This window comes from Brassica oleracea, chromosome C2 (genome assembly GCF_000695525.1).
Source record: "Brassica oleracea var. oleracea cultivar TO1000 chromosome C2, BOL, whole genome shotgun sequence".
Classification (NCBI taxonomy): Eukaryota; Viridiplantae; Streptophyta; class Magnoliopsida; order Brassicales; family Brassicaceae; genus Brassica; species Brassica oleracea.
In genome coordinates, this window is record NC_027749.1 from 32,863,171 (window position 1) to 32,870,971 (window position 7,801).

The window sequence follows — 7,801 nt, forward strand, 5'->3', positions numbered from 1 at the left end:
GATTCCCCGCCATTCTAACATCGATCAAACTTCGCGGATTAGAAACCGCGGAAAGTTCGTTCTTTTTCAAAAAGAATTCGTAGTAAAACTTCGAGTCAGAGGCCCAAAGGGATCTAAAACACGACTCGAGGCCCATCCTATGATTTCTTAACCAAAAGCCCGTAAACCACAGCACGGTTTACGGTTGGTCCACAAGGAAGGATAAATGTCAAGTTTCCGCGGATAAATACGAAATTTTGAAGATAATTACGAAGAACGGAAAAAATGGAATATCTCCATTTTTATGCTATGACGGCTTGAGGGTAGAAGAGTAAAAGCGTAAACCAACCTTGGAGCTAGTATATAAGGAGTCCTAGGCGAGGAGCATGGCTGAGGACTTTTCAGAGCTAACTTAGCACTTAGAGCAATTTAGGCAATTTTCCGTTTTTGTTATTTCGAGCTGCGACTCAATTAGGTTTAGCCGTCTTAGGGTTGCTAGAACTAGGAATCTCGCCGACAGCTCTCGAGCCCAGGCTTATACCTTGTTGTAAACGCTCATACGCAGAGTCGGAATAAGATCTACTTTGCTATCTTTTTCGATTTCTTATTCTTATCGTTGTTATTCTCGTGTTCCGATTGCTTGATGTGTGGTAATTAGCAGATATCCGGGTCCTCTGAGAAATTAGGGTTTTCCTAGTTTCCTTATTTAAACGGAAATCGACAGTGCGAATTTCGGTTCCCGTACCAGAAAACATATTAGAAGGGAGTTTCAGACACTAGCCATGTGGCATTGTTTAATTGGCTAATCAATAAATGACAGAACCTGCAAGTTTCTCCAACTCGTGTATCCGTATCGCCAAGAGTCTGGCTCTGAATCTTAAGACCCTCTTCGTAGCAAGTTATTGATCTATCGATCTGACATAACATCGAAAACATGTCACCGAGTTGCATATGCCTGGAAAACGCAGCTAGAGAGTGGTCGGGTCCACGGGTCAGATCCGTAACATGAATAACTCGCTCGAGCGGCATGACTGCTTCATCTTAATCGGCCGATACTGCAGTGGATAGGGGCGAGAACGTGGAGACTCATGGCGAGATCGAGAAAATGTTCACTATCACTTCCGCTGGGAATGGGAGGAGAAAACATTTCTCAAACGATTTCGTTGCGCGGATAGCGTAGTCTAAAGCTTCGTTTGGACCTTCACTTGAAGCTATAGCGTCTCGAGCTAGCTTGATGAGGAAAGGGCCAAAATCAAGGCTTTCGAGAGAGGGATTGTCGACGTTGAGTACTGCAGCGGAGGAGACTTCCGGGGACTCCTTTTTGGCAATCTACCAGGTAAAGGTTCTTAATCGGATCCGTGAGGATGTGTGTCTGGGACGGCTACATGTAGCTGTGGCGCATTGGCTGGCGTTTTCACTGAGACTAGGCCTGGCATTTCTGGTATCTATGAGACTATTTTATATACAACAGAGAGAGAAGCGAATTTGATTGGATCAAATGTGGAGATCCATGTGAAGATCCAAGTGGAGATGGAGACGACAAGTCACTGAAGAAGTAAAGGCAATTTTGTAATAAGTTTCAGATAGGAGGACATAACTGTTATGTTTGTAGGTAATATTGGGTAGTTAACCTACAAAGAGAAGTTATGAAACATATGTACTTTTCAACCCTAGGAGAGAGTCGATAATATTTCTTTTTTTTTTTTTTAATATTTTTGTATTGAAATATTCTAAAAATTATGCTTACAACTGAAATTTAAACAAAATGCAAGAAAACATTTTTTTAAAAAAATTTGAGTCTCATATACAAGACATCTCTCGTATTTTGGCAGATGACCATCCCTCTTGTACATATTTGTAAATGTCATCTCAACCCCTATATCTATTGATATAGAAACCATCTGACAACAGGATTTGGCAAGATACGCTGACACAAATCACTGACATGAAGTTCTGGGGAGATTCATTCAAACTTGCAATCTAATATGTTCAGGGCTCTTATTGTCCTTAGAAATCAAATTTGAGGGGAACAAGCCGGATAGTCATATTGCATTCAGTATAGAATCGAATGGCATGTTAGAGTTTGTATTTTTCCCAAAATTTTGATTATCTTTTAAGGTCTATATAAACAGTGACTATGCTAAGGATATAAAAGTTGCACATCTGATCTGTGTGAATTCACGATGCTACAATGACGATTCCTTAATGTTATGCACAAAGCTTCTCTCCTTTTCCGATTTGGGATCTAAGGGATATACAAACTGAGATGATATGTACCACTTCCTAAAGCTTATTTGTCAAAAAATAATTCAGAGTGAAAATTTGGATTTATGAACGGATACATTAAATGTTATATGTTTTGCTATATGCTATCTTTATAATGAATATTTATGTCATTGGTAACATAAAATATTTTATGGATTATTGTTCTACTCGATAGTCAGGTTATGTGACTATTGTTGTGTGCAGGTTTTGGTGCTTGGGAGGTATTATAGCTGCTTACTTGTTTTTTTCCCGTAATACGATTCATATAACATGTTGTTGCAGTCATTTTCAAATTGAAAAATCTAAAGGATATCTGACTATATTTAACCGAGAGCACCTTAATTATTTGGGTATAATTCAGAAGTATTTTGTTTATCCAGTTTTCCTTAAATGGATTCAAACTTGTATACGCATAGTAATGGTATAAATGTCATAATCTGCTGTCAAGCCCAAATTATGAAAATGCATTTTTGTTTTATCTACATATATAATTTGTCCTATCTGATTTTTAATATGTTATCTTATCAATGAAAACAACATGTCGTGGCTACATAAAAGATTATCATGGTTATTGTGCATGTGGTTATATTGTAGGATTATTGTTTATCTGTAGAGTGTTGTGTTATTCGTGATATAGGTGTTCACATAACAATGTAAGAGATATCTAACTATATTCAACATAGAGCCGCTTACTACTCGTATAATGTTCATAATTTGTTGTCAAGTACAACCTCCAAAGTATGCATATTGTTTTATTCACTGATATAATTTGTATTATCCGATTTATTATATGTTATCTCATTAACGAAAATAACATATTTAACTAGATAAAACATTATCTGAATTATTATACAAGTTTTCATAGTGTAAGATTATTGTTTATGTGTAGGGTCATGTGTTAACATTGATTTAGGTGTTTAATTGTGGTTCTCCTATATGAATCATACATGCAATCTTTGGTTGATTCTACTATACATTGACAAACCGAACAATCCGATAGATATCAGATAATAGTTATCTTAGCCAGTAATATTAAACGTAGCCGATAATATTAAACATAAATGGAAAAAGGGTCAAGGCAGGTACACACAAAACATAAAAATATCAACCAAACGAGAAAAACACATAAAACATCATCTCGTACAACGACACAATCTTAAAATATTGAGCATTTGAAATTTTGCATCTTTAGAAGGTTTTGATAGTTTGATGAGTGCCAAAAATAGTACAGCTTCTCTTTCACCTTTGCATGCGGAAATGGAAGTCTTAATATGGGCGATGGAGTGTGAAAAATAATCGATAATTCAGCGTCACATTTGCATCACATTGTTGTGGGTTGGTGAAAATGGTTTTGGGAAAATGACTTTGCAATCCACCTAGACATATTCATCAAGTAAAAGTTAGCTTCGTTAATTTTTGGTTCACACATGTTCTTAGGACTTAGAATATAAGGGCTTTTTATTTTGTCTATGTGGACACAAAATTTATAATTTGGTTACCAAAGTGTTAGTTGAATATGTTTATGTTGAAGACAAAAAAAACAATAATTAATAAATAGGTAAATACAGTCATGTTTCCAAAAATAAAAATTAATAAATTGGTTTTTGTTGTAAAAGAAAAATCGAATCTTTAAAAGCAATTTTTATGGTAAATTTTTATAACGATATTTCTTGTTAAATTATTAGTTTATAATCTAGAAATAGTCCTAGATGGCACTAAACCAAGTTTTTCTTCCAAATATAGACCTCATGCCCCAAAGTCACAAAAATGTTTCATTTAATGATGGTCAATTACTATATTATCCCCAATGTTAATTTAACCTAAATTATATAATAACAAAAATTAAAACATTTTGAAAACTTAATAAAGCTTTTCATGAAGACAAAGCTGTGTCGTCGTCCATCGTCTCCGCATCGTCATCTCCGTTGTGTCTCCGCTATCGTCTCCGCATTGTCTCCATCGTCGTCTTTGCATCGTCTCCATCGTCGTCTCCGCATCGCGCCATTGTCGTCTCCGCATTGCGCCATCACGTCTCGGATCCATCACCGTCTCCTCATCATCTACAATCCGCCGTCGTCTCCACATCTCATTATTCCGTGTCTCTGCATCTGATCAAGGTATCATCATTTCATGTTTATTATAAATTGATGATATGTTACTGCAATTGGATTTTCTAGTTGTTTTAAAATTGGATTGTCGTCATCTTCACTTTCCAGACTTACAATTTTTTGAGTTGTTTTAGAATATTTAGTTAAATGTCTATGTGGTGGATCATTTTGAGATTTGGTTTTGATATTTTTAACAGATTTTCAAAATATGGTTGAAGTTTTTTGTATTTGTGGAGAATGGAGTTCAAAGGAATCTTTCCAGTGAGTGTTCTATGTTGATAAGAATATGACTACATCTTTTATTCACTTAGAAAAAGATCTTCAGTATTTAATTTGGAATATTTAGTTAAATGTATCTCTGGTTGATCAATTGAGATTTGGTTTTGATATTTTTAACAGATTTTAGAAATATGATTGAATGTTTTGTGTTTGTGAAGAATGGAGTTCAATGGAATCTTTCCGGTGAAAGTTCTATGTTCATAAGAATATGACTGCGTCGTTTGTTCACTTAGAAGAAGATCTTCAGTATGAAGATGTACTTAAGATGGTTTCTGAAAATTTCCGTATTCAATAGGAAGATATAACTTTGAGCTATGGAATTTCTTTAGAGTTGAAAATTATTGCTGAAGATTTTCCCCCAATCTCCATAGAAAATACTTGTAAACTCAGAAGTTTCATCGGCAAGTTTAGAGCTTTCCATGGAATATGTTGATTGTGTGTTAAGGTTTGTTATTTTATATCAACTAAGCACTATTCAGGATAGTTATCCTAATTATATATTAAATCTTCCAAAACAATTTGAATCATGCATGTTATTATTTCTGGAAGCCTATCCAAAAATTGCCAAATATTTTCCAACTTTATAATATATAATTTAGGTTTAATTAAATTTATTTGTTTGACTATAACAGATGATGCTCCTCAGCCTAGCGTCTAAACCATTATTCTTGCTAAACCTGAAACTCACTTAGTTTTTGATCTAATTTTGTTTTTAAGTTTAAACGTTGCTAGATAGAAATACACTAAAATATTATTTCTGGAAGCAAATCCAAAAATTATCAAATGCTTTCCAATCGTCTATAACATTTTTTCTATTTTTTTTGGTTTTGTAAAGTCATCCAGAATATGTAAAATGCTTTCTTGTTACATTCGAAATCTAAAAAAATTCAATAAGCAACATAAATCTCCAACTGTTTTTTCCTTGGCTCTGAACCAATATGATATTTCAGCTCAGACAGTGTTAGTTTGAGAGGTAATGAATTTCCCAGCGTGTTACTATCCTGCGTAACCAAGTAAAAAAAAATTCAAATTGGTTAACATCGAATTTTCTGGAAAGCTTTTCTGAAACTATACAAATCTTTCCTGAAAATCAAAAAAAAATCACACAGTTTCACTGGCACAAGAAATCATCTAGAAATGTCATAAGCAAATTGAGGAGCCTACCAAAGATATCAATATGCGTAAGCCAAACAAGTAACCAAGCAAAAAGTTTCTCAAATTTGTTAATATTGGATTTTCTGGAAAACCTTCCTGAAACTAAACAAATCCTTCCTTTTTTTTTTTGACATCAAACATCTACAGACTCATACTGACTCTGTAAATCAAACCGGTAACTCCGCATCCATGTGAACGACGAAAGACGGTTGTTTCCTAGCACTGCGTGCTAAACTATCAGCCTTTTGATTCTTCGTCCAAGGTACATGAATGATCTCTGAGTTCAAAAAGCTTGTCTTCAAAAGCTTAATGTCTTCCAGGTAACTGTCAAACGCTGGGCATTCTTCTGATTCTGAAACCATCTTTACCAATTGAGAACAATCTGTCGCAAAGGTAACCTGAAATTGCCTTAAATTCCTCATATATTCCATCGCCCAGATTAGTGCTTCAATCTCCGAATGAAGAGGTGAAAGGCTTGCCCTTACATTCCTTGCCCCTAACAAACCATCGAAACCCGCTAAAGTACTGTACCAGCTTTGTCCTGAAAATTGTTCTTTATCTTTCCAGGAACCATCTATGAAACACCATCGTCCTGGGATTGATGGTACTATCCTTTCCTGCACTTGATATGCAACCCTCTGGTCACTTACTACTTGTGCCTCTGCCCATAGTGTTGATTCTAGTTTCGCTAATTTAAGCGTATCTCTTGGATCAACATCCAGATTACTGAAAACTTTGTTGTTCTGACTTTTCCAAATATACCATAGTATCCATGCAAATTGATGATCCATATTTGCGAAAATAGAACTGAGAGCGAAAATATGAGGATTCGATCGTATTTTTGAAAGCGTCCAAACCTGACGTGCTGGAGGACATTCAAAGAATACACGATTTATTGATTCCTCTGGAGCTCCACATCTTTCACAACATATATCTCCATTTATTCCTCTTGCCTTTAGAATTTTCAGAACCGCTATACACCCTGAGAAGAGTTGCCATAGGAAGTGTTTTATTTTCGGAGGGCATTTCACCTTCCAACAAAAAGCTTTTAATATATCTACAGTGGGTCCATAAAATTCTGAAGGTCTTTCCTTATCAGGATAGACTCGTTATCCTAATTTTACCGTGTATTTTCTATTGCTAGTAAAATCCCATCCATCTCTATCTTCCAGCTGATTCCTACTCAGTGGAATACTTTCAATAATTTGGACATCCCGGGGATCAACCAAAGCCTGAATTGCCTGTAAATTCCATGTTCGGGATTCCGAGTTAATGAGAGAATCCACTGTGATATCTGTGTAACTATTGTGAGAATTTTTGTTTGCTGGTCTCGGGTGTTGGGGTCAAAATCGGTCACGACGGAATCGATATTCGAAAGTCCTCAGAAAAATCGAATCTCGTTCAAAACTTCAAAAGCCGAGGAAACGAATAGCCGAAACGGATCGCCCTGCGATCGACCATGACACGAGCCAGCTCGCCCGGCGAGCACGACCGTGTTGCCAGTCGACTCGCCGGCGAGCCCGGCCGCGACACAAGCAAGCTCGCCGGGCGAGTACGACCGTGTTGCCGGTCGACTCGCTGGCGAGATCGGCCGCGACACAATCCAGCTCGCCCGGCGAGCACAACCGTGTCGCCGGTCGACTCGCCAGCGAGCTCGGCCGTGACACGAGGCAGCTCGCCCGGCGAGCACGACCGTGTTGCAGGTCGGCTCGCCGGCGAGCTCGACCGTGGCACGGATCAGCTCTCCCGGCGAGCGCGACCAATTCTCCGTGGAACATTCCGAACCCGGTCCTATCCCATAACCATGCATCTCCGTCCGAAGTTTCCGTAACTCAGTCTTCGCGTCCGTGGATACGACACCAATGTTCCGTCTAAAAAACATCATCGAAAGTATTCGGGAAGTTGGGAAGGTTATGTCTCTTGAACAGTTTCCTATTCTTCGTAGTCGAGTAGGTTACAGTTAACTTAACACCAACTGCCTCGGCTATGCGAAGAAACAGGGTTCCGTTGGAAGA

At 37.4% G+C, this 7,801-nt stretch overlaps 1 pseudogene; it reads right to left on the reverse strand.

The window, feature by feature from the left end:
* The window catches only part of LOC106324041, an 18,894-nt pseudogene extending 17,377 nt beyond the window's left edge, over positions 1-1,517 (reverse strand).
* Positions 1,518-7,801: the final 6,284 nt, after the last annotated feature.